This window comes from Aedes albopictus, chromosome 2 (assembly GCF_035046485.1).
Source record: "Aedes albopictus strain Foshan chromosome 2, AalbF5, whole genome shotgun sequence".
Lineage (NCBI taxonomy): Eukaryota > Metazoa > Arthropoda > Insecta > Diptera > Culicidae > Aedes > Aedes albopictus.
Window position 1 is genome coordinate 78,204,881 of NC_085137.1, and position 18,272 is coordinate 78,223,152.

Below are 18,272 nucleotides of genomic sequence, written 5' to 3' on the forward strand. Positions count from 1 at the left end.
TGACAGAGTCCGAGAGCTCCATTCTTGAGCAACCCAACTAAGTTTCATTCCCAATCAACTACACACTACTCATGCTGACAGGCCATTCATCTCAAGCAGTGGCTTGTGAGAGTGAGTACCCTATACGCTACCACGGGTGAAAACACACAACTACAGAAAATTGAATGGAAAGCCCTGCCAGCTCTCGCTCTCAGCACGCTGCGTGCGAGCGTGAGTCCTTTTTCATTTCGCTCCCATGTTGCTGATTAGAAAATAACAATGGCAGGCAAATCAAAACGGACAAAATGAAAAAAAGATAGCCGGGCCCGTGGCGTAGTTGGTCACACGTTCGCTTCATATGCGGATGGTCATGGGTTTGATTCCCAGCCCCGGCACTTGCAATTTTTCGTCAGTTGCTTTTCCCCCGAGAGCAACTGACACTGACCCTCTTCTGAGCCCAATGGCTCAAACGAACCCGGATACCTGGACATCAGCGAAATGCTACTCATAATGGACCCCCAATCGGACTGGAAAGGAACAACGGCCATCCATCATCATCCTTGTGCTCATCATTCTACTGGGTATAAAGTAGAAAAAGTGAAAGCAGCAGAAAGGCAACCCAGTTCGATAAAGTAAAATAGAATCTGAGCGCTGTACAAAAAATGTAAGTGCAGCTGTCAATTGAAATTGCTCACGTAGTGCCCCAGTGGACAATAGGGGTGTTCATTAGGTTAAGTGATTAAGAATAAAAAATGAAAAAAGCAAAATATTGAAATAGTATACTGCAAGATGACGTCACGAAGCCGTGCACTGACAGTTCAGTGAGCTTGTTTACATGGACTTAGTCTCTGGCGAATATTTGGCAAAACTGTTTTTCGATACAATTTCAGTAAAACGGTATTTAGACGATTTGTTTAGTACTAGTAGAGATGAATATGATCGATATTTCCGTATCATAATGGTTTCGGGACGGAAAACGTAAATTTAATATTCGCCGCTTGTTGAAAATTGTAACATCTTGTAAACAAGCTCGCTGAACTGTCAGACAAAGTGAGGTTAGATCTGGTGCTTGCAGTACCCTATAATGAAGGCCTGTCAAAAACATTGCGGCCCTGCACTGGACCATAAGGCTGTTATCGACCTTTCAGCAGGTCCGACAACTATTCGGTTCGAACGCGATTACGGCCTCTTGGTCATTCATAGCAAGGGGAGCTGCTATATGCGCAAGACGGGTTAGGTGGGAGGACTTCGGTATTTTTCGGGAGTTGATCTTCGGATTTCCCATCACAGTTGTCACCTGTCTTACCTCCTGTTTTTATTTTCGTTTATCTCGGACATCCCTCCGCAGTGACGATTGCAGCTGGCAACGCTGCCTCGAGATTTTGTATGATTGTATGATTTTATATAGAAGTATCCAAGAATTCCTTGGGATATACATTGGGGTCATCGGATCTAAAAGCGTAATCAGTGATCTATTGGAACCAGGCACCAAAATGTTCACTCACTCACGCGAGCAACGATCTATCACACAGCGATATTATCCGGATAAAGTAGCCTGTGATATTTTCCTTGCATCCACAGACGATTGAAAAGGCTCTCACTGCGGTTCCTTTCCGTGATAAAAGTATGCTCTCTCCAACAAGTCCTTACTCTTAAATCGTTTGCTCTCGCAGGAGAAAATGGTTGCTCAGTCTGCACTCAACCACGTTTTCCCTCGTTTGACGTCTGCGCGGTCCTGTGTTATCTAGGTAGCCGTGAAAACAAAAACATTTAATATAAACACGGTACCACTGTACGTCAAATAATTGATCTCGTGCATCGGTGGAGACGTTTATGTGACTCGCAGACGGAGTGAAAAATTTAATGTTTTGTTGTTTATCCGTGAGTTGTGCATGGAGAGAAAGAGAATTATCGTGAGCGCTTGAATGAGAGACTTTTATTTTTCCTCCGATGCAGTGATAAATCATGATCGCGGAGGTGGATAAATCCGCGGAATTTGATCACGTGAGTGAAAAATTGGATGCCTGATTGGAACACTATGCATGAAATTTGCATAATCCAAATGTGCTGTCAAGTGGTGTGTTTATTGTCTGTTTTTGGATATCCACTGGAGGTCACCGGATCTAATAAGGTATCTGGTTGTCTATATGAGGTTTATGGCTAAGGTTAATACTCACACAGCCTCATTTGGCTATGCTCTATCAAGTGATGAATTCAGTTATTCATCCAGGGTCTCCAATAACTTCCTTGAGTAAGAGTAATCGAATCTACGATTGCTACTAGTTGTATCTAAGAGCATCATGAATGAGTTTCATATTCTTGCAGCCTCAGACATCTATGCTCTATCAAGTAGTGGGTTCTATGCTGGTATTTGGGTATTCGAGAACTACAAGCGTTATCAGTGATCTAGTGGAGCATTATGAGTGAAATTTATGCAGTGGAGTGTTTATTGTCTGTTTGAGGATCTCCAAGAATTTCCTTGAGTATAGGTCTTCAGATCTACTAACGCACTTGATTGTCTATAAGAGCTTTATGACAAAGGTTCATACTCACACAGCCTCATGTAACTATGGTCGTAACGCTTAGTAAAGTAATGTAAAGTATGTTATGTATGTAATGTAGTAAAGTCAAGTAACTAAAGTATGTAACGCTTTGCAACGCTTCTTAAACCACTACGAATCCCCAGTGAAATTCACCTGCGAGCCTCTGGAGTGCCTTCAATCTTCCAGAAACACCCTGATACTTCCAAAAACGACATGAAACGCTTTGAAACGCCTCTAAACTTCATCTGAAACCACCTGAAACGCTCTGAATCACACTGAAACGTCTTGAAACGCTTCTGAAACCCCGATGAAGCCTATACGATGAAAGAAGTCTATACCATGAAACTCATTGAAACGCCTCCTAAATCCCCATGAAACCTTCGTGAAACTCACCTGAGAGCTTCTGAAGCCCCCTTAAATCTCTCGGAAACCTCCTGAAATGCCCTAAATCGCATTGAAACACTTCTGAAACCCCCACGAGGCTTCCGTAATACTTGAGTTTCTGAAGGGTAAAACCTCCTAAAATCACCTGAAATGCCCTGAAACGCAATAAAAGGCCTTTAAACGCTTTGAAACGCCTCTTAAGCCTCCATTAATCCTCCGTGCAACTCACCTGAGAGCCTCTGAAGCCCTCTAAAATCCCTGTGAAACCTCCATGAAAAACACCTGCAAGCCTCTTAAGCCCCTTAAACCCCCGGAAGCCGCGATAAACTTCCTTAAATACATTGAAACGCCTTGAAATGCATTGAAACGCCTTTAAACGCTTTGAAATAACTCTTAAACTCCCATGAAATCTCGGTGAAATTCGTCTGGCAGCATCTGAAGCTTTCTTAAACCCCTCGGGAACCCCCTGAAACGCACAGAAAAGCATTGAAACGCCTTGCACCGCTTTGTAACGCCTCTGAAACTGCCATGAATCCTCCGTGAAATGCACCGGTGATCGTCTGAAGCCCTCTTATACTCCAGGAAACCTCCTGAAACGCTCTATGAAATCTCCGTGAAATTTACTTTAGCGCCTCTGAAGCCTTCTGAAACCCCTGTAAACCTCCTGAAACGCCCTGAAATGCATTGAAACGCCTTGCAACCTTCTGCCTCTGAAACCCCCATGAATCCTTTTTGATATTTACCTGCGAGCCTCTGAAGCCCCCATAAAACTCCTCTGAAGCCTCCTTGAAACACTTTGCTGAAACCTCCATGAAAATTCTGTTAAATTCAGCTGCAAGCCTGCGAAGTCTCCTAAAACCCCTGAAGAAACCTCCTGAAACGCCCTGGAACGCCTTCACACGCCTCTAACCCCGCTTTAAAGAGCCCTGAACTATGAAACCTTATGAAACCTCCTGAAACGCATTGAAATGCGTTGAAACGCTTTGAAATGTCTTTAAAACCTTCCGTGAAGTTCATCTGAGAGCCTCTGAGAACCTCCAAAGCCTCCTAAAACACCTTCATACGTTTTGAAATGCCTCGAAACGCCTCTAATACCACCGAGAAGTTCACCAGATAGCCTATGAAGTCCTCTAGACTCTCAGCCTTCGATAGTTACATCCATGGATTACCAGAATCTAGGGTAAAAAATATAATTTGGACATGTATGTAATTTGGACAGGCACGGCGTTGTATGTCTTGTTTCGGAGAGCTTATAAAAGTAGATACTTCTCAATATCGATTATTGGATCAAGTAGACCCTATTCTGGTGACTTACGATGAAAATACGCTTAATAATTAAGAATTTACTTCAAAATTATCGCAAATGTAAATTATTTCACTAAAACCCCTCAAATGCACAGGTATGCAAGACGACATACACTTCGCAGTCAGATATAATATTCGCCTCAAAATCGTTGAATTAATAATTGTAAGAAATTTAAAAGCCTTATTGCAATGAAAAATGTTCAATAAAGAAGCATTAGGCAGCCAATCTCTTAACATTCATCTAGAACGCTTAAAATAGGTGGTGTCCAAAATAAATTACAAGTTTTCTACTGTAAATATATTTTGGACATCTGACTAACTACATGGGGATGCTGTACAATTGCATACTTGGAGGCGTATTCTGTGGGTCTGGCGATATTTCCTCGAGTTTAACAAAAACTGTAATAGTTATCAAAATAAATACCTGTTAAGCGAAGAAATTTGATTATTCGTAAGAAAATATTTGTTTATTTATGCTACTTCCATGATTTAGCAGCATTCATGGCTAAACATTGAGGTAATTGCCCTGTCCAAATTATATATACCTGAGGGTGTCCAAAACATATATTCGGTGTCCAAAATGCAATTCTAACAGGCGATTGGAAATTGTGATTTTCTCAGCTTAAAATGCTTTCGTTAAGGTTTTTGTCACAAGTAACGCAAAGTACAGTCATATTATAAGCGTATTAGTAACTTTGCGAAATAATCAATTACTTTCTGAGGGAGCTAGGGGATGATTTTTCCAACGTTGTCTTCAGCCTGTCCAAAATACATGAATTACCCTATAGGTCTTGTTGTGTATTTTCGCAAAGTGTAACGGTATATAGCCCCTCAGAAGGTACGTGTAATTAAATGGTAGCGTGGGTTTCTCAGGTACACAGGTAACATTCGACGCACTTTAGCGTAAACTCCAATCACTAGCAGGAATTATCTCAGGAATACAGATCTTTTCCCAGAAATCATTTCATGAGATTTTTCCGGAGATTCCTCTGAAAAATTATCAAAAGCTTCTTTTGGAAGTTTTTTAAAGGTTTCTTCAGAAGTTCGTCCAGGTTTTTTCCGGCAATTACTTCAGAAACTTCTCAATGGATTTATCCATAACTGTCTTCTGTGATTCATTCAGAAAGTACTCCGGGGATCCTTCAGGGATTCCTCTAGAGATTCTCTCATGAATTGCTTCATAAATTCCACCAGGAATTATTTTTTGGAATTTCTCCAGGAATCTCTCAAGGAAGTTTCAAAGGAATTCTTGAATAAATACCTCCAGTAGTATCTCTGGAAGACAAATAACTCAACGTACATATATGTACAGATGGGTAAATTATTGGTTAAATTGGGAAAAAATCCACAGCTTAGGTGAGATTTGAACTCACGGTCGTTTACCCATCTGTACATATGTACGTTAAGTTATTTGAAATTCATAATTGACCACACGGATTGATATTACCGAAAATTTGTACTTTGAGTGAATCTCTGGAAGGTTTTCCAAGCATTCCTCTAAAAATGGCTACTAAAAATCTTAACTGGTTTATTCAGAAATTTCTTCTAGGATGTCTTGAAAAATTCCTTCAGGAATTTTTTTTGAAATTTCTGCTGGGTTTCCTTCAGGTATTTTTGTTTTCGAAAATATCCCAAAATTCTTCTTTGAAATCTTCCAGAGTATTTACAGAAGTCCTTTTAGGTTTTCCTCCAGAAACTGCTTTATTAACTACTATCAAAGTTTACTGCACATGGTGGAATTTTAAAACAGAACTAATTCAAGGAGGAAATACGAAATAGAAAATTGATCATTTTAGATAAATAACTGGCGCAAAATACCCTGTAAGAAATCCGACCTTCACCACCTTGTTACTGTCTATACCCACCCGATGCTAATTTGAAGCATATCATCATCAACTGACTGACGTAATTCTGATAAGTACATGAACCGCATACATCGTGTGCTGCTCGCTGATCCAGCAAAGCCCTCTCTCTGGAGGCGGGATACTTTGTGCTCTTACATGGCGCAAATGGTTGTAACATTGCAAAAGAAAAATCGAGCATAAAACTAGCGAAAAAGTACGTGAGTGGAATGTCTGACCGCAGCAATGGGTCAGTACCTACCTAACAGAGATGGAAGTGAAGGCTGTTGCCTAGTGCTCAGGAGTTGGCTTCTGCGGTGCTGTGGTGCCAAGAAGGCTTGTGGCGATCGCCCATCCGTCGTCGGTTAGATGGTAGGATGGTCGGTCAAATGAACCATAAAAACTTTCGATATTGGCCGGTCTTTCATCAGTATGATAGCTCTCTCGGATTGCCTTTACCAGGCACAAGTTTTCCCATCTAGTCAGTAGATTTGGGGTGGTTGTAGAGACCTGGTTGAAATCGATATGTATGATGTTGTTCGATCGACGGGGATGACATAGTTGGCACATGGACATGAGTTGAAAAAAGTTCTGAAAATTTATTCTCGACATATCTAAATTCAACCACCTACAGCTCGTTTTAGAAGCTGATCCTGAGAATATAGTATATGAAAAACCTGTGAAAACCCATATGCTCAGGTTCAGCTTCTAAAATGTGAATAAAGTGTAGAATTAACATTAGTTAAAATACGCAAAAATAAAAATTAAAACAAAATAGCTGTTGGTGGTTGAATTTAAACATGTCGAAATGACATTTTCAGCACTGGATGAAAAAGTGTATCACAGATTATTCATGCCGGGGCCCGTGGCGTAGTTGGTCACACGTTCGCTTCATATGCGGATGGTCATGGGTTTGATTCCCAGCCCCGGCACTTGCAATTTTTCGTCAGTTGCTTTTCCCCGAGAGCAACTGACACTGACCCTCTTCTGAGCCCCATGGCTCAAACGGACCCGGATACCTGGACATCGGCGAACTGCTACTCATAATGGACCCCCCATCGGACTGGAAAGGAACAGCGGCCATCCATCATCATCCTTGTGCTCATCATTCTACTAGGTATAGAGTAGAAAAAGTGAAAGCAGAAGAAAGGCAGCCAGTTCGATGAAGTAGATAAAATAGAATAGAATCTAGGCACTGTATAAAAATGTAAGTGCAGCTGTCAATTGAAATTGCTCACGTAGTGCCCTACTGGACAATAGAGCTGTAAATTAGGTTAAGTAACACTAGTTTACAAAATAAAACGAAAGTCGTGAACTTCTGTCAACGACCAATATTTTTGAAGCACAATGTAGTACTGATTTCGAAACCGACCTTCAAAAAAATTTAAGTAGAACAGTTTTTGAGTTTTAGCTCAATATCGAATTTTACAACTTTTTAAAATATGTAATTTACTAAAATTCAAATATATTGCGTTTGGTTCAACCAATTTTAAATCTTTTTCCATAAATTGAAAGCTGAATACAATACCATTCAATCATCTGAATACAGGTTTTGCGTCAGATTGATTAAATTCAAGATATTGGCGAGTTTTAGGGACGATCTCCTTAAATTTTAGCAAAATTCCCAAAAATTTTTGAAGAAATATATTTTTTTCAATAAGAAAAACCCGATTTAAAAATTCTTTCTCGACGTTTATTTGACGAATCATATGTAGGCGAGTTACAGTAAAAAATTCAGCTCAATCGGAGCATTGATTACGGAGAAGGATATTTTTGAAGTGAGCGACTTTGCATAAAAATAGAACAAACATCGATTTAAAATCATACACCTTGTATAGAAAGTCGAAAAAAAATCCGCTCTACTGTATTTTTTTTCTTTCGCGTTTTTGAACTCAAGGCATGATTCTACACCAAAAATGATCATCAGCTTACCGAGATAAAAAATGCTGTAAACTAGTGTAATTAAGAATATAAAAATCACAGATTATTCATTGACATAAAGTGTAATTTGATTTGTTGCATGTTCCATCAAAATACTGACGATGAAACGTGATATAAGTGTGATTGATATAGAAAGTAAAGGATTGTTAAACATAAAAATATAGTAGTAAAACATGACATTTTAAAATCACACGAATAACTCGCTGCTATTGGTTAGTAGAGAACCTATATATGATAAGATAACGATGTTCTAGGAGTAAAGTGTAGAATATAGTCCATAACCGCAGTAGAGCAGAAACTGTTTTGACTTCCTTCGACAAAGCTGCTGATTTGAAATCGAAAGGCTTGGTCGCTGCAATCTCCGCATTTCTTTCAATGGAATCGATTTCAGAATAAACTATACATCTGAAAACACATAACCCAAAAGTAGTGACAGAAAGCAAAAGCCCAACATCAAACCTCAACACGTCGTCAACGCAGATCATCATCATGTTTCGCGCGGCAAATGGCCCCGATAAATTACACTAATTTATTGACATTACTCAACTGATTCGAAACTAATAGTGACCGCACCAAATGAGACAAAAACCACGCATAAATGGGAGGAGTGCAGCCACGCGACGTCCGGAGAGAGTTCAATGAATATGGCCATACATACCTATATGAGGCCATCGGAAGTATGTGTACATCATTAAAATGTGTGATTTGGGAATCGTTGGAATCGCGGTGGTTGCAGCAGCCTCGAACGGTGTCACGCATTGCTCAGTGGGACAAAAGCAAAATAATTTATGGCGAAAAACCTCTGCGAATAAATATTTGTTCATCTCTTCTCTCACAGTCGAGGGGTAGTTCACTCCAAACATTAAACTTGACGTAGGAGCGTTTGCATCGGGAAACGCTGGCTGGCCGGATATCATCCCGGACGAATCAAAAATGTACAAATGATTATGTGAGTCTGTTTATATTGTTTCAATAAATAATTGTCCAGAGCTCATTTGGAAAATTAATCGTTTGCAGTCGATTTTATGATGTATTTCAACTGAACTGGTTTCGGTACTGTTGATGCTGACTTGTTGAGCCATGATTAAATGAAGAGTCTTGTTTACCAGAAATGAGTTGAAAAGGCCGTTTCCTTTCCTTCCAGCTTTACAGTACAGTGTCAACAAACTATAACATCATGCCTGCAAGTTATGTAACCAGCGAACTTTGCAACGTAATCTTCAGAGTAATCAACGCATAATCTATCATCTTCTTTAAAATTTTATGCCCCCGTCTATCATCGATTGCAAGAGAGTTCATGGGGCAAAATCAGGCTGGATTCATGAGTGAACACACTACAACGGACCAGATGTTCGTCATCTGCCAGGTGTTGCAGAAATGCCACGAATACAACGTGAACACACATCACTTGTTCGTTGATTTTAAATCGGCAGATTTTGCACGATTCCCGGATAAACTGATAAGATTGATCAAGGTGACGATGGATCGAGTGATGTGCGTAGTTTGAGTATAAGGGATACTCTCGAGTCCTTTCGAATCTCGCAAGGGGTTTTTTCCCTCCCCTGTTGGGGAAATTAAGCCACTACAGGGGATAGACAAGATGATCGGAACAGGCAAAAATTTCGCTTTTCAAAAAATGGTCAACTAGCTGTAACTTTTCGGAAAATGCATCAATTATTCTCAAATTTTTACTAAAAGTTGGTCAACCAGTTGTTTATCAATGGTTCATATTTGGAAAAGATCGTGCTATTCTACATGAAGTTATAAAGATTCTTGAAAAAGGCATAATAATCCGATAGCCAACTTTCAGCTGTTATATCTCCGGATTCAATGAACCGATTGCAATGAAATTTTGACCATTCACGACTTATATAATGAACTCTGAAAAACATTCAAGACCTTTTTCAAGAATCTTTATAACTTTGTGGAGAATGGCTCGATCCTTTCCAAATTTGGACCACTGATATACAACTAATTTGTGAACTTACACAAAAAAATTGAGAATATTTTATGCACTTTTCGAAAAATTAAAGCTAGTGGAATTTTTTTTTGTAAAATGAAAATTTTGCCTTTCTCGATCATTTTGTCTATCCCCTGTACGTCCAATAAGTTGAACTTTTGTGGCATGTCCCGTTTTGATATTCGCATCTAGCCAGCCAGCCAATTACCATGTGTTAAGTAATCAGCTTCTGCCACGACGCGTCGTTCTCCCAGTAAGGTGCAATGGAATTAATGAACTGCAAGGCCTTCCCAGGTTCTGCAGACCAGATCTCACTGGATTGCAAGCAACCACTATTTAGAAATCTTTGCCTGCGCATGTATAAAGCACCACAACTGCGAAGCAGATGTTCCGAGGTTTCACGTTCCGTATTACAGAAACGACAGATTTCACTCTGAATATGGCCAAGTGATACCTGCTCGGACAGTGTCCAGTTACTAGGCCAGTGTATGTGCATAGAGCACTCTTGTTCAGCTCTAAGAGCTTTTTGGTTTTATAAGCATTTGGTGTTATAAATCGTTTTGAGTGATTGCAATTTTTGACATCCATCCAATTGGATAGCATCCTCTGCTTATCCCAGCGTTTCAGGTCTATTTTAATTTTACAGTTTGATATAGACTCTGAGTGTGCGGTAGACGCGTCGTGGGTCGAGTCGGTTCCGAATTTTTCGCTTCCCATGATAATTATTGCTATATGATGTATAAAGCTTTGATCTGGTTTTTGTGTATTTATCTAACAAAAATTGAAAAGTTCATCACGTCATGTGTCGACGCTAGTTTCCAATACACTTTTAGTTGATAATAAATAGTTTCTTTCATTTTTTGCATTTACACAAAAGAGCAAAACTGTTAGTTCAGGCTCGCCGGTCGAGAAAAAAATCCGGACGCCGACAAGTGAGTCGCGTTCAGTGTATTCATGTGTGGAATGGACTAAAGCAGGGGTTCTCAAACTTTTTCAGCCTGCGACCCACTTTTGATTATTATAGAATTTGGCGACCCACCAGCACGGTTTTTTTTAAAACATAAGTCATTTTATTAAATTTGGACTGACTTTTTGTATAATACATTTATTGTTTTGATACATTTCGATAAACTTATGTTACGTAGCACTTAATTTTACATTTTTTAAATATTTTTATTTTTTAATTAACAGTGCGCTTTTCGTATTTTAGAAAAGTCAGAATAGGATTGCCCGAGTGATCTGTTTCGGAGAATTCTTTGCGTTCAGAACTTAAAATAAATGTGCATGTTTCTAATACAACCAGTCTTCATTCAACACTACAGAACACCACAGAATTCAGGTATTCTATCACGCAGTTTACGTACTTGTTTTACTCATCTTTTTTTTTTGTTTTTTATTAAAATCACTTTCTGTTATTCTGATTTCTGTGAAAGTCCAGATTATTGAAATTCAGAAGAATTTTACCGAAGTTAGGTTGAACAGATCTGTTCGGTGGAGATTACTAAGAATTCGTGGAAATCAATGCCGAAATTTGATGAATTTTTGTCCATTTTTGGAAATCGTTCTTTGTTATTCATTTTTAACCAAAAATTTTGAAAGAACGAAAAGCCTTTTTGAGTGATCTCCGTAATTTTGAAATCTCTCTCAAACAAAGCAGAAAACCTTTTTATCTTTTCCAAAACAACGTTATAAAATAATCCAAAATGTGAAAGCTTCTTCGGAAAAGTATCCAAAATTTTGATTTTTTTAGAACAAAAGAAATATTTCAAATGTTACCAGCATCATGTCTCCTGTGAATCATGACTAGAAATAAATGCCTATTTTGCAAAAGATCATTTGTAAATTAGACTAACAATGTAGATTAGGTAACAATCAATAACAATAATTGGAAATTATGCTAACAATATCATTTAACATAAAATAATAAAGACTTTTATTACAATATCTCCAAGCCTTCGCGACCCACCAAAAATCAGCCCGCGACCCACCAGTGGGTCGCGACCCATAGTTTGAGAAACGCTGGACTAAAGGTTTCTGCTCCCTAGTGGACTGGAGACGCGCGATAGAAATTTCTTTTTGGCTAGTTTTTGCGTCGAAAAGTGGTCGGTTGTTAACGGCGGTTTGTGTATATTGATCCATTGTCAAATAATATCACCAGCCATAGGTGACTCCCGGACTGACAATGTACCTTACCCTACTAACAAAAAATTTCTGCCCGAGACAAACGTGGAGATGCAGCGATTCGCGGTCTTTATAATAACGTTTGTCTTATTAACATTCCCTCCCATCCTCGATGACCGTAAGGACGTGGCCGGCGCCGTTATTTACCTTACTTAAGTTGAGAGCTCTCGAACTGTGCACATTGAGAATAGTAAGCTAGTCCCAAGGCCTATTCATTGGTTTCTTGTGCAATTTCGATTGCTCTGGTCAATCACGGAGTAGCAACTACGAATTGTGCGGTCATCTATGCTCATGCTCATGCATGCTCATATTTTAATTGTACAGTTTGATATACCAAAGAATGGTTCTGGGCCAGCAAACTGTAAATTGGAACCACTTTTAGCAAGTCCTTCAATGCCACAGTGACCTGGAACCCAGCATAAGTTTACTGAGTTCCCTTGGCACAACCTGCGCAGTGAAAGAATGCATTCCCAGACAAGCTTTGATGTACATTTGTAAGCGCACAATGCTTTTAGTGCAGCTTGACTATCTGAGATAATACAAATATTTGCATATCTGTATTTTCTCTCAAGGTTGATATTTGCGCATTTCAAAATAGCAATAATCTCTGATTGAAACACCGCAAGATACTGTCCCATCGCCACTAAAATTTGTATTCCAATGCCGTAGATTCCTGCTCCCGTTTTTATTCCAATTTTTGAGCCATCTGTACTGAATTTCATTGACCCTTGACGAATAGTGGGACCTCCGACTTCCCAATCTGCACAAGTTGTTTCGTGCAACATGTAGGGAACATCATGGTTCTCTACAGGTTTCATTCAGTCTTTAATCATTTTCATTACTGGCCTATTTTGGATGCATTGTTAAAGGCTCAGGTAACCTACAAGATCACCTGGCATAAACTTTTCAAGTCTCAGCAATTCCTTTTCTGCTTCTAATTGCATGTACTCGTGCAAAGATAGCAGATTGAGAATCTCATCTAAAACTTTTGATGGAGTGCTTCGCATCGCTCCTGTAACAGCAATGGACGCAAGACGTTGAATTTTCACGAGCTTTGATTGCGTGGTAGCCTCTTTTGTTTTTGGCCACCAGACAAACGAAGCATACGTCACTTTTGGGCGGATTATGGCAGTATAAATCCACATTATTATTTTTGGTTTCAAGCCCCACTTCCTGCCAATAGTTTTGGAGCATAATCAGAGCGCACTTGTTGCCTTACCGATCAATCAAGGACTCAATTTGAGCATTCCAGTTCAGTTCAGCATCCAGTATCAAACCTAAGTATTTGACTCGATCACTAGGATGAATTTGTATCCTTCCAAGCCGAAAAGCTTTTAGGTTGATCTTCCTTCTCCTAGAGAAAGGGTCAATTACGACCCGTCAAGTTGATGCTAAGGCCCTCCTTAATACACCATGAATGTGTATAATAGTAGACCGGCCCAAATACAAAAATGTCGAAAAATTCCACGGGGCACCCTCTAGAATCGTGCCTTTGGATGAGAAGAACAATCTGTGAAAGATTCAGCTCAATCGGTTTAAAACTGAGCTGGCGCAAATGAGTTGAAGGTTTGTATGGGATTTTCAGTCCAAATATATGGGAAATTGGATGACCTCCAGTCTCTCACTCAGTACGCCGGTTCAGCGAGTTCGATTTAGCTCAGAATTGAAAGAATGATAGTTGATACCCTAACGAACAACTTTGTAGAAGACCATATCATGATAAAACTTAATATAGTTGCGGTTTCAGCTAACTAAACCAGGATGAGGACATCTTCCCCCGTTTACTTTCGGTTGTTACATGCAGCACGTGTTTGTCGTTCGAAGCTTGCACACTACATCATAGGCGGCTATGTTGTCCTTCATTTCAATTGCTGACGCACGTGGGCGGGTATCGAAACAATGAAGAATTACATAGCTGCCTATGATGTAGTGCGCAAGCTTCGACCGACAAACACGTGCTGCATGTAACAACCGAAAGTAAACGGGGGAAGATGTCCTCATCCTGGTTTAGTTAGCTGAAACCGCAACTATATTAAGTTTTATCCTGGTATGGTCTTCTACAAAGTTGTTCGTTAGGGTATCAACTATCATTCTTTCAATTCTGAGCTAAATCGAACTCGCTGAACCGGCGTACTGAGTGAGAGACTGGAGGTCATCCAATTTCCCATATATTTGGACTGAAAATCCCATACAAACCTTCAACTCATTTGCGCCAGCTCAGTTTTAAACCGATTGAGCTGAATCTTTCACAGATTGTTCTTCTCATCCAAAGGCACGATTGTAGAGGGTGCCCCGTAAATTTTTCCAACTTTTTTTTCTCGCCATACAAATGAGGGACGGTCTAGTATAATAGTTTAGGGCCCTTTGCATTCTCTCCGAAACAGTTTCGTCATACTTTCCTCTCACTATTATGACTATATCGTCTGCAAAGCCCACAACTTCGAAACCTTTTTCCTTCAAGCTTCTTAGAAGATCGTCTACAACTAAGGACCACATTAGTGGAGAGAGGACTCCTCCTTAAGGGCAACCTTTCGTTGCCCTTACTGTTATAGAAGAATTTCCCAGCTCGGAGGTGATTTATCTTTTTGCAAGCACAGTATAAATCCAATGTATGATACATTGGTCGAAGTTTTTGTTCTCCATGACACGCTTCATAGATGAATAAGAGACATTATCAAATGCTCCTTCTATGTCTAAAAAGGTGCATAGAGCTATTTCTTTTGCACCTTTGTTACGAGCAAATGAAGTGCCGTAACCGTTGACTTAGCATATTGATAAGCAAACTGGAAGTCAGATAGGGGATGGTCTTTTATGTAAGAAGAATTGATAAATTCCTTCAAAACCTTTTCCATAGTCTTCAACAAAACTGAAGAAAGACTAATTGGCCTGTATGCTTTGGTATGCGTCTTGTTTCGCTTCCCCTTTTTTGGTGAAGAGATAACTATTACAAGTCTCCATTTTGATGGAACGTAATTCAATCTTAAACTAGCCTTGAACATCTCAATTAGTGATGGAACCAACACCGCTTCTCCATTTTGAATCAGTGCTGGAAATATTCCATCAACTCCTGCAGATTTAAAAGGCTGAAAAGACCTAATTGCATTTTCCACTCTGGCCTTCGTGAATATTTCATCAGCCAAATCTGAGGCGGTGTTTATTGTACTAGTTGACTCCGAAGAGTTTATACTAGGACATCCTTCACCTTCCAGAGATATAGTATCATTGGAATCCACACTTAGAACCGAACCTGGAAAATGGGTTTCCATCATTGAATCCAATGTTTCACGTGAAGTTTTGGTAAAAGCTCCATCGTCGCGCTTTAGGTTTACCAATTCATTTGAATGATATTTTGCAAGCGTTTTATGTAGTCTTGCAACTACAGGAGTGCTGTTTTTGTTTTCACATGTCAGCATCCAAGATTTTCTTTTCGATTTTCGTATTTCGTTGTTGTAATAAGTCAGGGCTTTCCTGTACTGAGTCCAATCTACCGTTTGTTTCGCTCTATTGAATATTTTACGAGAAAATTTTCTAAGGCGATCCAGTTTAAAGTTCGTCCATGGCACGCCTCTAGTAGAAGACGATTGTCTGGTGGGACAATTTCTGTTAAAGTAATTGATGATACTTTCATTTACCCTTTAAGAAAATGATTCTAACTTTTGGGTTGAATCAATAGTTTCTCCCATTGTAAATGAATGCGTATTCAACAATACTACATGTTGATCCCAGTTTGTCCTCCTGGGATTTCGAAATGCGGTTCCAGAATAATCTTCACCACTCCAATTGAAGATTATGTGTTTATGATCAGATAGAGAAATCTCGTCTGACACGTGCCAGTTTGTGATCTGCAACAATCTCCTTTCTGTGACCGCAACAATCTCCTTTCTGATAAACTCTGTAATAGGATAGCATTTTAACGTTTTGCGTACTAAGACAGCGGTTCTGCACAGAAAAAAATATGTAATTAAAATTCAGCGAGAAATCATGCACATAAAAGGAATGCTAGAGTTGGTGCACTTTTACATCAGATATAATGTAAAATTACATTACCATCATGTAAATTTCCGCCAACCATCGCGTAAACCATCATGGACTTCAACTGGTTACGCGACTATTGGCGGAAATTTACACGAACGTAACGTAATTTTACATGATATCTCATGTAAATATGCACTAACTCTAGCATTCTCTTTATGTGCATGATATCTCGCTGAATTTTAATTACATATTTTTTTCTGTGTGGGAGAATCTTGTTGCTCATCAAAAAATAGTTTACTATTTTGTATCAGAACTCCAAGAATCTTTCGTTTATTGGACCATGGCTCTTGAATAAGCGCCACTCCTAGTCCTTTTTTTTTTAACCTTCGATTCAACACAGCAGAAGCACCTTTTGCGTGATGAAGGTTTACCTGTACGAACTTAATTCCTGCCTTAAAAAAATCATTTACCCCCTTTTATTAAGCCTCGGAATTGAGACGTAAGAAAAGTGGCCTATTATCCCGGAGACAAATAAGGTCCACTGCGTCATTGCTCCGTTTAACACAGTAAGGGCAACATACTGTGGAGATTGCCAGGGTGCCCTGGTACTCCACAGCCGTTCACGGTTAAGTTTTTATTAGCCCCCAAACCATTCATTCCTAGGCACGGCACGATTAACACCATGAATTAGGGGTCGCTTGTTTGGTGGACTTTTACCACCGGATCAGGCAATCCGTAGTGATATTCTTAGCCAGTTGAGGGAACTGCTACCGCCCATACACGGCTATCTAGGCTGATCGGGAATGGAAATTAATATTGATGATCAACTTTAGACCCGAACACGGCATAGGCTTACCATATAAGTCACAATAAGTCAAAACGCTCCAAATTTCATTGCAATTAGTTCATTGAATATGACCTGGGATAATATCCATTATTTAAGCAATTCAATGCTGAAGTTCACAACCGACGTGCAACATACTTGGTCGACTAGTAGATGAATCAGAATCAAAGGCAAGCACCGACTCCAGCTATGATATCGTTCATGCAATTTACAATATATTCACTTCCAAGTTTGGCATACCTACTCCGTTGTTGTGACGAAGTGACTGACCGCAGTTTGGTGAACCATGTCGCGCTCTGACGATGGTTTGTAAATTAGATTTCCACTGTATTCGGGTAGGGTAGATGCTTGTATGATGCGGTTCTAATGCCGATACCGGAAAATGAGATAACTTTGATAATGTGGGAGGCCTACCTACCTTGATACCTTGCTAGAGTTAACGTGGTCACACAATACTTCGCAGATTGGAATACTTACAATATTCATGTTCCTTTTGATGATCATGTCCAGACTGCTTTTCGGGCCAAAGCTGAACTGGGTTTACGATTCGATCTTAAATAAGATTACAAAAGCATGAAAAGCAATAACGACATTGCCAGTCACGCCCAGTTTAGCCGTAACTTGGGATATAGGGAGGAAATGTTGATGTAGGACCTCCGAGTGTCTCCGACCTCATAAGTATTACGGAGGGAAGGTTTGGAGAGGTATTATGTCAAGATTTTGAAAAAGTTTAAATTATTGAAATACAATATTTGGAATGCTTGCCTACCTGTCTTGATACTTTGGCTACAAATCAAAGAATTAAAAGTATTGATAAAACTTATCGGGAAACTTTCAAAGTTACCCCATTTCACGGTAACTAGTTTCGTAGGCTTTTGGGCCAGCGCTTTCGTCTGCCCACACGCTTGTAATCTGTGCCGCACATTGTGAACGATTTATGCGGTTAGCAGTTCTGATTAGACAACGCGTAGAGCGCTGCGAAACGAGGTCTTCATTGGTAGAAGCTACGGTCGGTGGCTGTAAATTGTCCAGTCAGTTGAAGCACATGATAGGATAGTGAACGTGCGGTGAAAATCCAGTCAGTGATACATGTGTGTTTGTTTTTACTATATGTTTACCGGGAACATAATTGAATCCAAACAGTTGCAACCGATGAAAGAAGGTTCGCTGTGGGGAATCGGAAAAATAGTGAAGTACGAATGCCGAATGTTCATTATTTTTGTTTATTTATTTAACCAAATCGGGGAAGAATTCCGCTGGCTCTGAAGGGACATAAAGATACCTCCGGCTTAGATGAGTGCGCGAAAAAGCGACGACGA